This window comes from Carassius gibelio, chromosome B5 (assembly GCF_023724105.1).
Source record: "Carassius gibelio isolate Cgi1373 ecotype wild population from Czech Republic chromosome B5, carGib1.2-hapl.c, whole genome shotgun sequence".
Lineage (NCBI taxonomy): Eukaryota > Metazoa > Chordata > Actinopteri > Cypriniformes > Cyprinidae > Carassius > Carassius gibelio.
In genome coordinates, this window is record NC_068400.1 from 20766241 (window position 1) to 20780607 (window position 14367).

The 14367-nt window shown below is 38.1% G+C and overlaps 1 long non-coding RNA gene across 1 annotated transcript; it reads left to right on the forward strand.

Moving 5' to 3' along the window:
- Positions 1–11419: 11419 nt before the first annotated feature.
- On the forward strand, positions 11420–13886 carry LOC127958620 (uncharacterized). The gene is made up of 6 exons (XR_008154108.1): positions 11420–11537; positions 12761–12805; positions 12913–13014; positions 13118–13183; positions 13266–13340; positions 13449–13886. It is a non-coding gene; the product is annotated as an uncharacterized LOC127958620 (long non-coding RNA).
- Positions 13887–14367: the final 481 nt, after the last annotated feature.

The window sequence follows — 14367 nt, forward strand, 5'->3', positions numbered from 1 at the left end:
AAAAAGTCTGTTTAGATGTATTGGTTTGACTGTTTGTAACATTGAGTGCAATTAAAATAATATGCAAGTTTCCAACATTCATTAAAAAATGTAAATAACAGAAGCTTTTTTTGTGATTGTGAAACGACTGATTAAATTCTTAAATGAATAGTTCACCCAAAAAAGAAAACTTGCTCAAAATGAGTTTAAAGTTAAAAACAGACTCTCTTTCTGACGGCACCCATTTACACTGCAGGATCCATTGGTGAGCAAGTGATGCAATGCTACTCCAATTACTCCAAAATCCGTTCTAATAAAGAAACAGAATATAGAATAGAGTCAAATATTAAATTAACATCATTTCTTTTTCTAAGTGCAGTGCATGCATGAAACTTGTTTGATCATTATTAGTCAGGGCACAAAACTGGATCAGTCTGGCATTCAAATCTTGTCTGTTCCACTCTTTACATGTCAAGTTTACATGTCCACCATCTGCAAAGCCTCAGATATGATGAAAGCAGGTAAGTGTATTGTCCTGACCATCCTGGCAGGATCAGCCACCAGGCGCTGTCTGTCTGCAGACGACAGGCCAAAACCAGGAATTACTCTGCCTTTTAAAACTGTAATCCTGTTTTTATGGTGTGTATTATATGCGGCTCTGCCCTTGTTCTGAAACATGCTATTTTTGTGAAGCAGCTTCCTGCTACAGAGCATTGCCTGAAAATGTGTCCCGCGTCCAGGGATCCATATTGATGTCATTTATTGCGGATACTGATTTCCCACTTTATTCAAACCTGTGACAACAAAAGAAACTACAAGCTTGATCTCAAGTCACCTTTATAGGGTGAGCCAGATCAATGCAAGCGTTGCTTATGTGAAGATGAACACCATCTTTTTTCAAACGCAAACTAAAAAAAGCAGGCCTAGTATGAATAATGGATGTCAGTGTGTTTTAATTGAACAGGAATTAGCAACTGAATGCAGAACAGATGGTACAGACACAAGCCCATTTAATCATACAAGACATTTTCTGTGCATATTAAATAACGATTTTCTCAGTTCTCATGACCTGGTTTCTTCCAAAATGGGTTTGATTCATTTTTTCTTGTGTTATTGTTTATACATTTGTTTATGGAAATCAAGTTCTCAAATTATGCATGAAAGGATATTCAGAAAAGACAATCGTATATTATTATAGTTTTTATTAATATTTTAGAGTTAGATTTTCTTTTTATATTTTTAGTTTTCATTATAATTTAATTCAAAGATCAGGTTTGTAAACAGTTGATTTAATAACCTTCAATAAAACTGAAAAGCTTTTAGTCTTTTGTCTCAAATATATTCCATGCAACAGTTTTAAATGATTAAATATATTATCTTAATATCATTGATATACCATTATAGTTTTTGTTAATATTTTGAGTTAGATTTTATTTTATAATTTAAATTTTACATTTAATTTAATGTTTTATTAATTTTTATTTTTTAGATTTCATATGTCCATATGTTTTTTTGGCAAGTGTTAATTTGTTATTTATTATTAATAATAATAATAACACTGATGAGATTAGACAACAAATAGATTAAAAGTTATTCTGGTTCATTCATGACACTGGAAATGAAAGGTCAAGGTGGGTGCAGTGCATCATGGGATGCAGTATTTCTTACAGGGTGCTTTTCTGGTTGCATACTGGATGTTTTAGCAAATATCAGAAAATGTGTAAACTGAGTACACGACACAGTATACAATTACTGCAGAATAGTAAAAGTGGCAATATCCGATTTCATTATTTAAAACAAATTAAATAGGAAATTAAATTCCTCAGCATTCTTTTTCAACAAAAGTGTAAAATCGACTGTGTAAATAAAATGGTAAAAAAAATACTATAGTAATTAGTGATAGAATTTGTCACCATAGGTAATTGCTTTAGATATTTATACACTTATTCAAAATAACCAGTTTTGCAGATAATGCATAAATAATTCTGTTTATTTAATCATTTTCTGAGTATTTAATAACCTCTTATCTAAGTGTTTTATAAGTTATTTAGGTATTATATAAAAAACTACTCTTTTATTCTGTTTGTAGTAAACAAATGGTTCATATCTTGGCACTATACAAGCATATTTTGCAAACTCCACAAAGTTCACAAAAATCCATTTACTCACAATTATGGCCAACAATTAGCTATATTCTTATTCCTTGAATATACTACTTTCTGTCTTTGTCCCCTGCCAACATAGCAGTGTTTGATGGCCTTTATGACCATAGTAGATGTGGTCTTGGGTGTTCTTTAGTTCCTGAATCTTTTTTCCTCCAAATAATGGGCTTAACACTCATATGAGAAAAAGTGAAAGTCATTTTGTCAAAATATATTGGATGAATAATGCAACATTAAAAAAATACAACATTTAATATAACCTTCCTGTTTTTCCCCATTGCACACAATCAGTGTTGGGCTAGTTACTCAGAAAATGTAATATATTTCTCATAGTTACCCCTTTTTACCTATTACATTCTGGCAACAGTACTTACACTAGTTACATTACTTTTCTTTCACACCCTGCATAAGCTGCATATATCTTCGCATAAATTTAATTGGATTGTTGTCAGAAGTTGTTACAAACACTCAGTGGTGACTGATAGAAACTTTGAAATAAACGTATTAATCTCATTAATTATCATGTGAAGCTTGAAGCTAACTATAGCTATAATCTCTCTGTTATACTTATATACCTTTATATTCCATTAAGTATTTTATCAAATTAAATCCTATAAGTTTATAAGAATATGTTTAATTCTCCTGAAAGATTTTATACAATTTATTTCGGGAACAGAGGGAAGTGGGTATAATCATAGTGGGTATGTAATGCCAGAGAGTAAAGCAGTGCCACAACTTACACATCAGTGTTCATATAATCTTTTCTCCTTACAAAATCATTGTAATGGCAATATTTCCATTTTTTTCCATAAAAATATTTCCATAAAATTTGACAAAATTACATACAAACATTTTTTTTTGGGGGGGTAGCACTTGATAACCTTAACAGCAAAAGGGATTTTCTAAATGTACTAAACATTATGACAGTACAAACATAGCCAAAAGCCAAAGGATCAAAAACATAGGCAACACAGTGTGTGCGTGCATGTTTGTGTGTTTGTGTTAACATTTTGTCACTTGCATTGTGTCCATTCTCTCAGTGTGGACGTCCTTTGTCCACGTGTGTGCATTCAGTAGACAATGTTCTATGAGGTTCCATTTGTGCCAAAATTATGTCGCCATACTGTCTGTCTATGCTATGTGTCGTCTCAACTTACTCCTGTCATCTGTCCGTTTGACTGTGTCGTCTTGCGTGTCAATGCTGCTTGTGTCATGACTATGCGTCGTTTCCCTTTGTCGTTACTATGTGTCGTCTTCCATGTCGTTGCTATGCACCGTTTTCCTCTGTCGTTACTATGAGTACGGTGTACATTTTAAGACATCCTCAGACGGTAATTTTACTACTTTGCCAAAATAAAAGCTTGCTGGTTGCAATATGGCTAACTAACTTTTTAAAACTCTATATAACTTAAGTAGTGTAACATTTGAATAAAACTGTTAATATATAATATATCAGACACTGCTCACCTCCTTTTGCCATCAATCAACCATTATACACCACTTCATCTGAACGGCGTGCGTGTGACGTCACATGTGGCGGGGCAACGCGATACTCCACCTGAGTTCGTGTCGTCTGATGCCTAATTGTATGAGACCTGACACCTGACATCGTTTTTCCTGAGACCTGAAGCTTTTCAGTCCGAGGCGCGATGCCGTTTTGTTCGATGACTGAAGCCTTTTAGTCTGAGGCATGACACCTTTACATTTAGACTGAGGTCTGAGGATGTTGCAGTTTGTGAAGTTCTGTCAGGTACATCCATGTCATTGTGGGTCTCGGGGTTTCTAGATCTTTTAGGCTTGGAGTTCTGGATATTGTAGATCTTGAAATCTCTTGATTTCTGGTTCTGATGATCACTCTGTTCTTTAAGAAGACAATTATCTTGTGAAAGTCCCCTGGCTCCACTGGTTTTCCTGTCCTTCTTGTCCTTCAGATGACCGGATCATCTTTCTCCCGGAGGTACACATTTCAAACAAACATCTTGATGCTTATAGCTGAAACGAGATAAAAAGAAGAGGTTGCCCCCCCTTTACCCCACAAAAATCTTTTTACATTCAAAACATCAAAGCTATAGAAATTTAATCACAAAATGCAATTAAAGAATTTCTCATTAATTATTTTAAAATATTAATGCCATGAACACATTTCTCAGAAATGATAAAGAATCACCCCCCTTTTGATAATAAACATATTTTCCTAAAATATGATACTATCATGAAACAATTCCTCCAATTCACATCAGCATCTGCTTGTGACTGAGCTACAGTACAGTCGTGTTCATGCAGTGCTGTGTCTGGCAAGGTGTGGATGGTTTCTTCCTTATTTCCTTTCGACAGTGCCAACTTGGTTTCTAAACTGCTTATCTTCTTAAGCAAATCGTGGTAGCCCATCTTTATTATGTGTGAAGTTACACTGTCTCGCCTTGTGTCCCATCCTTCCACCATCAAAACAAAGAACTTCCTGATCTTTTCTACCTTTCTTCAAACAGTGCCTTGCTATGTGTTCATCCTTTCCACATGCATGACGGACAAAGCTTCTCATTCTCTCATTGTCTTGACAATGTCTAGCAATGTGACCAGCTTTTCCACATGCATAACACCTTCTGAATTTACTCTTTCTAATTTCTTTGGTTTCTGATGGTAACCATTAGATAATCTAGAACATTCTCTCCTGTCAAAAGCAGCAACTGGATGTCTAGCTTTCATTTGACTTCTTGCAGTGAAATGTTGTGTCATTTTGGAAATTATTTGCTTGTATGGTGTATTTACATCTACGTGCAACGGCTTCTGTGTGAACTACTCTGTGCAATTAATGCAGACTTAAACATGAGGTTTTGTTTAGTTGCATTTGGCAAACCACTGTAACAGCTGATAATTTCTCACAACCTGGATGCAAATGATAGAGGATGCTCCCCAATTTGCATTGTCTACTCAGATATCTTTCTCAAGCTAACCAAATTAAACCCAGCAAGTTTAATTAGAGAATCTCTCCTTGCACCTTTGTCTTCTCTTTTGTCACAAACTTCCGGTGAGAGTGTAATAGTTAATGAGCGAGGAATGCAGATCATAAGAAGTATACAAGCATCTTCGTCTGACACACTATAAACATCCACTACCTTTTCCAGTTTTGACAAAAACTCAGGCTCAAAAGTAAAGTTATCAAGCTCAAAAGTACCCACTGCTGTAAACAAAAACAGTTGTCGAACAGCTTGGCTATTGTCATTTCTTTGATCAAGAACCCTCTCATTTCCAGTCTGTCTTCTTCACACTGGTGCTATTGGGAATCTCACAGAATCATCTGATGAATTATGTCATTGACTAAAGGCTTCCTTGCAGTTATTTTCGTCATATTCAGAACTGGATTGGGCATGTAAAAACTGTCTACCTGTCGCTTCATACAAACATCGAAATGTATCTTTCTCTGTTTCGGACTTTGACATTTATTTTATCAATTTTGCTATCTGTTCCTTCAAAATTATATCTTCAGCCTCACAATTACTCAATGACATGACATAGCCACTGACTTGAGAATTTAGCAACTAGTTTTCTGTTTTAATATCTTCTAATATTTTCTTAGTTACGTTGTATGAGGAACAGTGTTGGGTATAGTTACTTTGGAAAGTAGTTAGTTAGGTTACAACGTTACCATCAATTAAAAGTAATCAGTTATGATACAGCGTTACCTATTCATAAAAGTAACGCGTTAGAGTACTCATGCGTTACCAAAAATTAAAAGCAGTTCGCAGCGGCTCACACATGACAGACACAGCCCCCGGCCCCTTTAAATGCACCTAGAAGTCGTGACTCCCGACATTGAATAACGTCAGTCATCCGACTAAATTAACACTGCAGGATAACAATAACAGGAAAGACAGTCAGCAATCGGCTATTCCACATGGCGTTTTATTTATTTATTATCACAGAACATATTATTAATCAAAATTCGCACCTACCCAGCCTGGGTAGCTACTTTATATTATGAGCACCACAAGATAACTCCTGATTTTTCTTTAACTTTAAATAATGCAGTTATCAAAGTACAAGTATGCTTACTTGTAAACACAACCTTAAACAGGCTTGCAGATTTAAATCCATTTAAAAATGATGAACAACCAGCCAGCCAATGATCTAACAGAAATTAACAGCTGCCTGTCAAACAAAAATGATAACAAACCGAATTAAATCCTTCACTGCCACACAGGCAAATGACAAATCGCTTAATAGCCGAACTAATTATTATTAAAGTGTCACTCACAGTCACAAGCCTAAATTCGCTTTAACACAGTCCTCTTACATTTACTCTTCAAAGTAGTGATTAAAACGTAGCGTTAAATTTGAGGTAGAATTTTTGGCGGTCGACAGAAGCTTTTCACCAAAGCAGAGTGTGCATTTTACCGTTATGTTCTTTTCTTTTTCATTGACAAATTGAAAATAATGTGCGTACTTCCATAAACCAAACGCTGTCCTCTCTGCCATCTTGCCGGGAGTTCGAAAAAAAAAAAACCCACACACACACAGGGTCAGGCGCAGGGCACAGACGCATCACAGCCATTGACTTTACGATCACAGAGCTTCGGCTCCGCTGATACTGTACATCCGCAGGTGGCACAGTAGACCTAGGACTACTGTCTGACAAAAAGCAGGCTGCAGTCGGGATTTTCCTTTCCTTAAAATAACGGATTACTTTTTTTTAAAAAAATAACGAAGTTACTGATTACTTACGCACGAAACTAACGCGTTAAGTTACAAATTTCAGGAAAAAAGTAATTAGAGTACTCTAACGCGTTACTTTGTAACGCGTTACCCACAACACTGATGAGGAAGAAGAGCTTGAAGTGCCTTAGCAACTGAACATTATCTAGTTGCTTTAAGACACCTGTTAGTCGAATTATTCACAGCTCCTGTGCTTTGGACGCAAATGAATAAAACAGCCACACTACGTTGGGCTTCTGAACTAAATTGTTCACTTCTCCGGACGTGGCCACACTCCTTTGGGCCTTACACTTCACTAAACTAAACTGTTAAAAATGTAACACTGTCACAGTATGTTGTACAAAATCACACTATTTGGGATTTTATGTTATATTTATAAAAGGTTACTAAGCCACAGATCAGGGAAATCAACACTGCTTTTGGGCATTAAACATCACAGCGTCGCGGTGCGTCAGACTCACTACACTATAAACACAACAGTTATAAAATAATTCTTAGACCACACTGCTTTGGGTCTATTCAGTTACTTTAGAATCTTATCAAAATTATCACAACTTCACAGTCAGTTTCAATTACATTAGAAGCTTACAACTCTGTTTCATTTACTTTAGAAACAATAGATCTAATACATCTCTAAGCTGTAAGCTCCCATTAAGGCTCCATATATGAAGGCTCCACAGCTCTGGCTGGGGAATGCCAAATCAGACCTTTTGCCTGCGAGAGAAGATCTTGTCTCACTGGTATCGGCCATGGGGCTTCTACGGAGAGCTGCAGTAACTCAGGGAACCAAGCCTGGTTCCTCCAGAGTGGGGTAACCAGGCGAACTGAGCATTTTGTCTCCCTGGCCCATTTGATGACCTGCGGAAGCAGGGCTATCGGGAGGAAAGCATACCGGCTGGGCACTGGGCCAATTATGGGCCAAAGCATCTCGCTGTATCGAGAAATAAGTTGGGCTGTGAGAGCTGTCTTCTGAAGCGATGAGGTCTACCTCTGCCTTCCCATTCTCTAGGGTCCATTCTCCTGTAGCCACTTTGCCTTTGCACAGAGAATCGAGACACCCCTACCCCCTCATGTGAAGGTGCGAAATGGAGGGGTAGGGGAAAGGGGTAGAATTGGGATTGGGCATTAATACAAAACCACACATAATATTTCCACTGTATCTCTGAATTGTGAATTGACATAGTGCTATGTGTCACTGTCTTCGATCAGTTATGTGAATGACTGTGGTATGCCACATGCACTGTAATATGTTTTATACTAAATATTAAAATTTCTAATGAAAATACCAACATGATCATCTTATTAAGTATGCATTCATATGTGTTAAGGGCTAGATTTTCACTAGAGGAAACAGTGTTGGTGTGATGAGTGCAGGGTTGCCACCTTCATATTGGCACCGGGTTTCAGTACCCAATCCTAGTCATAAACACTTTTCTCTTGGAGGTCAGTTCCAACTGTTCACCTGACTGAAACAGGGGTGAATTTGTCCAAGGGGCCACAACTTTGATACAGCACTGGCTTACCTTTATATAAAAGTGGCCCAGGTGCTAAGCGTGGGACAGGACTCTGTCTTTGAGCCAAAATCGGAGAGTCCACATGTGAAGCAGGCCCAAAGGAAATCATAGAGGAGCTGGCTGCCATGAGGCCACCAACAGCCTCTGAAAAACCTTGAGGGTTGAGACGTAAGTATTAACGATACCACTAGTTGATTAATAGTCAGGAACCATTCCGGGGTGACCAAAGCCTGCATCTGGGCAGAGTCCAAAATTTTTCACATGAAAGACTACTTGCTGTCTGGGTGACAAATGACTCTTCAGAAGGTTGATGTTCAACCGGAGGTGCTCCAAGTGGCTGAGTAACAGCACTCTGTGAGCGGCTAATTCCTGTTCTGATTTAGCCAGGATCAGCCAGTCGTCAAGGTGGTGAGTATGCGGATTCCCATCTGCCTCAGAGGGGAAACAGCTGCATCTATGCACTTAGTAAAAGAGGGGCCAGAAAACAGTCCAAATAGTAGGGCTGTATATTGGTAGGCTACTCCCTCGAACACGAGTCTCAAGAATGGCCTGTGATGGGGACTATGTTATTGTTAAAGTAAGCATCTTTCAGGTCTACTGATAAAAAACAGTCCTCGGGGCAAATGTGCGCGAGGATCTGTTTGATAGTTAACCTCTTGAATGGCCGGCACATATGTGAGCGATGTCTGAGATCCAGAATTGGTCTTAGCCTGCCATTTTTTTGGGAACGAGGAATTAGTGGCTGTAAAACGTCCTGAACCAAAGTGTGAATAATACCTCTTAAATGAGCTGCCCAGGCCTTAAACCGGGATGCAAGTAGATCTAATTTTGTGAATGAAAGTTCGCTGTGAGGGAGCGGGGAACTGATATCTACGTGTGTAAATGTGGAAAGAGGAAATTCACCCGTTTGAGTATTTGGGTCCGGTATCACAACGGTAAAACATTCAGGTACACGCTGCACCTGCAGGGGGTGACCCGTGGGAAACAAAACTCCATCGCTCAGAGATGATGACAGGGATGGAGGGTGAAGGCAAACTGTTTTTGAGGGAGTTCAAGCCGAGGTAAGAACTGACCCGTTCGTCTTTATTTCTTATGGGTCAGGATGGCTTCTGGAGCTCAGGGTCCAGCACTAGTCGAGGGTGTGGGCCTTGGTGCTTCGGGTAAGGAAACCACTTTTCTGTCTGTGAGCTCTACTGAAGACTGGGCTCAGACTTCCCTACCCTTTGTGGGCTGAGTGAATGGGGCTTTCTGGCGGCTAGTGGCCGCAACACCAGGGCGCTTAGGAAGGAAGTGACGCAGCGCTTGCAATGTCTTCTGAGCCTATGAGAAGCGCTGTGCAAACCTGTCCACAGCGGGGCCAAAGAGGCCCTTTGGAGAGACCGGGGAATCAAGGAAAACTATTTTTTTATTGCAGTAAGGTTCAGCCTAAGGTGGCACTCTAACACCACAAAGCTGATCATATTCTTGCAGATAGGCTAGCTGTGGCTTTCGTAGTGCGCAGAGTCAAAGCAACCAGATATTAGCCAGAAACACTTGTAGGACTGCTATTGTATGCAATGGTGATCAGGCCTGACCAGCCGCTGCATTTGCCCCATTGGCCAGAGCCAAAGTGGTCCTGCAAGGCTTCGAGGGAAACGCTACATGGGCCTTAATCCCTGGGCGGACAGCAGACACAAGTGAGCAGCTACCACCTCCTATAGAAGGGGGAGCTTGCTATAGCCTTTTTCCTCAGTGCGGTCAACGGTGGTGAGAGCTACTGAGGAGTTAACTCGGGCCAAATAGGGGGTGCACCACGTACTGCTCAGTTCTTTGTGAACCACAAGCGAGAACGGGGTGGGCCACTGGAAGGTGGCTGACAGCATCCCGGCAGAAATCACTCATCTTAAAGGCCATGGAGAGAACACAGATCAGCTTGCTGTCTGGTTTCAGCCGCGATGGTTGGGATGGAAGGAGGGCTTCGGGCTTGTTGCCAGAAGCGCACCATCTTTCAGCATCTGACTCTGTCAAATGGAAAAGTCAGAAGCGCCAAAGGAAACCAAGCCACTCACTGCAGAGGAGGGGCATTGATCCTCTTGTGTGAAGATGAGATGAGGCAAAGCAGAGAAAGAGGCAGGGTCAACATGACGCTGCTTGCACTCATTGAGAGAGAGCCACTGCTCCGCTGTTTCTTTCTCTAAGGAGAGAAAGAAAGTGGGATAGCAGAGCCGGAGGTGAAGAAGGCAATACGTGAGTGGAGATTGGACGAACTCATATTCTCTCAGTGAGGCTCCTTGCATGTTTTAGAAATCTGTTTTAGAAAACTCTGGATGGCTGCAGGGGAGACTCTGCTTTTGCTGGGGCTCTTTTTTTCTTCAGCTTCTTGCAGAGTTGGAAAAACGAGATAATCGTCATCACTGAAGGAGAAGATTCTGATTAAATGGAGCTGCGTTCTGGTGGGCTAAAGTGGCATTGGTTTGTGAACAAACATGAGCAAATCAGGCTTCAGTAACAGATTAAACAGGAGTTTACCCTTTCAGTGTTTGAAAGGGCACTAAAATTACAACCTCCATTTAAAAAAAGTCTAAATCTATCCAGAATCATGCAGATCTTTTTTTGCAACTCAATTGAATCCAGTTTTTATGTTGCTGGCTAATTTTTTGTTTATTGTATTCAACAGCAATTAAATGTTTTGCAAAAAGAGACACTGAAGAAATATGCTTAATATCTAAATGTTTGACTTCATTTTTTAACCACATTGGAATCGAAATTAGGAATCGATAAGAATCGGAATCAACAAGCAGAATCTAATCTTAATTGGAATTTATAAAATGTAAACAATACCCAACCCTATTTATTACTGTAACTATTAAAATTACTAGTAACAAGTTACTGCCCAACACTGCACACAAGATCAGGTGTTGAAAACTGTTGTTTTAATAACATTAAATATTTTGTCTTAAAATATATTAATTCATCTACAATAATTAAATGTACCTTGATAGTGAATCACTCCAGCTATTTTGCAGAAAATTACATATTTTTGTGACTACAGTCATGCTGGGCTGGGCTTGTGGAGAAGGGTCTGGCTGCAGACCATGGGCGAGTGGAGCTCCACTTTCAAACCGGAAATACGTCACCTCCACTTGAAAACATCAAGATGGCGTCGCCGGGAGTACTTCAAACTTAAACTCAGGTAATTTTATCTCTGCATCGCTAAAATGGTGAACTGACGCTGTTGCAACGCGCAGTGTAAGAAAAACGCACAGGGCTTACGTGAAATTAGTAACATAAGAATACTAAACACTATGGATTTATAGATTTATATCGCGAGCAATGTTGATGTCTGGCCACTGATCATATATACACCATATATAGTAATTTATAGATCAATGTTTCTGTCCAATGTGTTTTTTATTAAGTTATCAAGTTCAATTACAAACCTTTACCCCACATTTCAACAACTGAACACATATTATTAGTGTCGATAAAGCCAAATAGAAAGAACAAAGATGGAAAAAATAACAAATAACAATAATCACACCATAAGATAAAACAGAATAAATAACGGAAAGAAAAAGAAAGATGTCTTAGGGTCTTATTCTAACAACAAAAACAAGTTCAAAGCATACAAAAGTTTCTGGGCGTTCCTGTCCATCCTGTAATGAAGAGACTTTGCAAATATCTTTAGTTCATTCTTCCATCCGCTGAAGTGAGGTTTAACCTTTAAAAACGTACTTATCTTACTTATCTACTTATCTATGAATCTAGTATTTGCACAAAGTAATTAAGTTATTTATCAAAAAGTCTAGGATCTTTTCCTTCAACAATACTCCAACCTTAACTGAGATCACAGTCAAAGGGTGTATTGATATCTGTTTGAAATGAAGCCAGTTTTGAAATTCCAGCCAAAAAGTCTGTACAGATTCACATTTCAAAAACATATGATCAACAGTTTCAATATCTTTCTCACAGAACCCGCATGAATTGTTCTCCCAATTAAATCTTTCTTGTAGGAAGTGATTAGATGGATAAATGTCCTTTAGAATTTTAAATGTTACTTCTTTGGCTTTAGGAAGAACTGGATAAGTAAAATAAAGCTTCCTTATTTTCTTTGCCTCTTCTTCAATAAATTCTTGAAGAACATACTTTCTTTTCAGTTGACTGGGGAAGTACAGTTTGGATAATACATTTCTGATAAACTTATTTGTTAATTGTTTGCTCTTTAAATTTTTACCTTTAGTACATGATGGATAGCATAGATGTAACTTAGTTTTTGGTGGCTTGTGGTAAAATAACGTAGTGAATAATGAAAGGACACGATCGTTTTGTATGTGTATTCCTTTAGCATTTGTTGTATAATTTTAAAAGGTCATATGAGGTGGTTGTTTTCATATTTAATTTTTCATTCACCTCCAGGGATAGGATTGGCATAGAAGATGCAGCACTCTTTACATTTTAAATGTATGTTGCCACCTTAGAAGTCAAGGTCTTTTTACATGTGACATTAACATATTTATTTTTTCTATTTTGTTGTTCTGTTATTCTATTGTTTTACTTTTTTGTTTCAGATCAAAATGTATATCAAGTGTTATCCATCCTCATAACACCTCCACAAATAGAGACTGAAACTTCTGAGCACCATCACCTTGTCTGCTATGGGACTGTCATAGGTGAATGATGCAGTACTATTCTGTGTTGAATTTACCTAACGTCAGCACACAGACATAGTATTGTTCCAGTTTTGCTGTGCTGATGTCTTCTTTGTGTCCCCAGCCCAGCAATCAGATGCATCAGAACAACAAAGCACAACTGTGGTGGACCAGGCACCTTCAGCAACAAGTAAATTGCTTTAACATTAATGATAATTAAATGTCAGTATTGTAATTAAACTTGACCCATCTGACGTAATTGTTCATGCCAGAGATTTAACAACACTGTCAGTCAGGAGCATATATTTAACAGGAGGCACACTTCAGCTGGCTTGATGGTGACTTCAGTAAGTGTGGTCAACCCTATTGTTTTTGTGGCTATAACAATTAGACTAAGTAATCTCACTCTCTTCCATTTCCTTAACATTACCCTTTTTTTTGTTGATACTGAACAGGTGCAGTGAAGATATTTAAAGAGACACTATCTAAAGTACAGAAAGCCGTACATAATCTCTAGTTGCAGTCGCCTACAGTGCAGCCAGCTTCACAAAGACTGTGGGGCTGGTCACCAGGAAAATGGTCAACAAGGAGTGCTTTTGGGGTTTTACTCCTCAGATGACCACCCTGGCTACTGTAGCTGGGATTGCTTCACAGACAATGAAGGTCTTGAAGAGTAAAGTGTGCATGCATGTGAACACATTGTGTTATTACAGTAACAATTATGGTCACTTGCAGTTCATGTCTTTTCAATGTAGTGTAAGATGTGTTAATTATTATTATTACTCAAAAACCATTAAAACTTCTAAATTGTGGAAGTTATTCTTCATAATTTTACTGTGGTTATTTTGTATATGTTGTTATTTTGATTAAAATACAAAATTCAACACACATAATTCTGGTTGAGGTATTATTTTAATAATTTATTTAATATTTCATTTATTTTTCACTGCTAAATATTAAAAACATAAGGTTAACTTTCTAAAATGTATGGAATGTTACATTGGCAGTTGTACACTGGTAAAACAAACATGAACAAATTGATGTCTGTAGTGCAAATTGCTGGGGGGGGGGGTAAAAAAATGCTGTGTTGTCATAAACCGTAAAAGATTAGTATATATATATATATATATATATATATATATATTTTTTTTTTTTTTTTTTTTTTTCTACTAGGTAAAAGTAACAAAGATAAAAGTATAGAACATATTAACATTACGTACAAAGAGGTGACATAACTGGCAAATCACCCTTTATACGTGTATATAACAAGTAATACAAAACGAAAGTTTGGTGGTAGTGACATATTTTCCCTCTTAAATGGAGCTCCACTCGCCCCCATGGAGGCGACGTAATTTTACGTAAAGTGTTACCCGG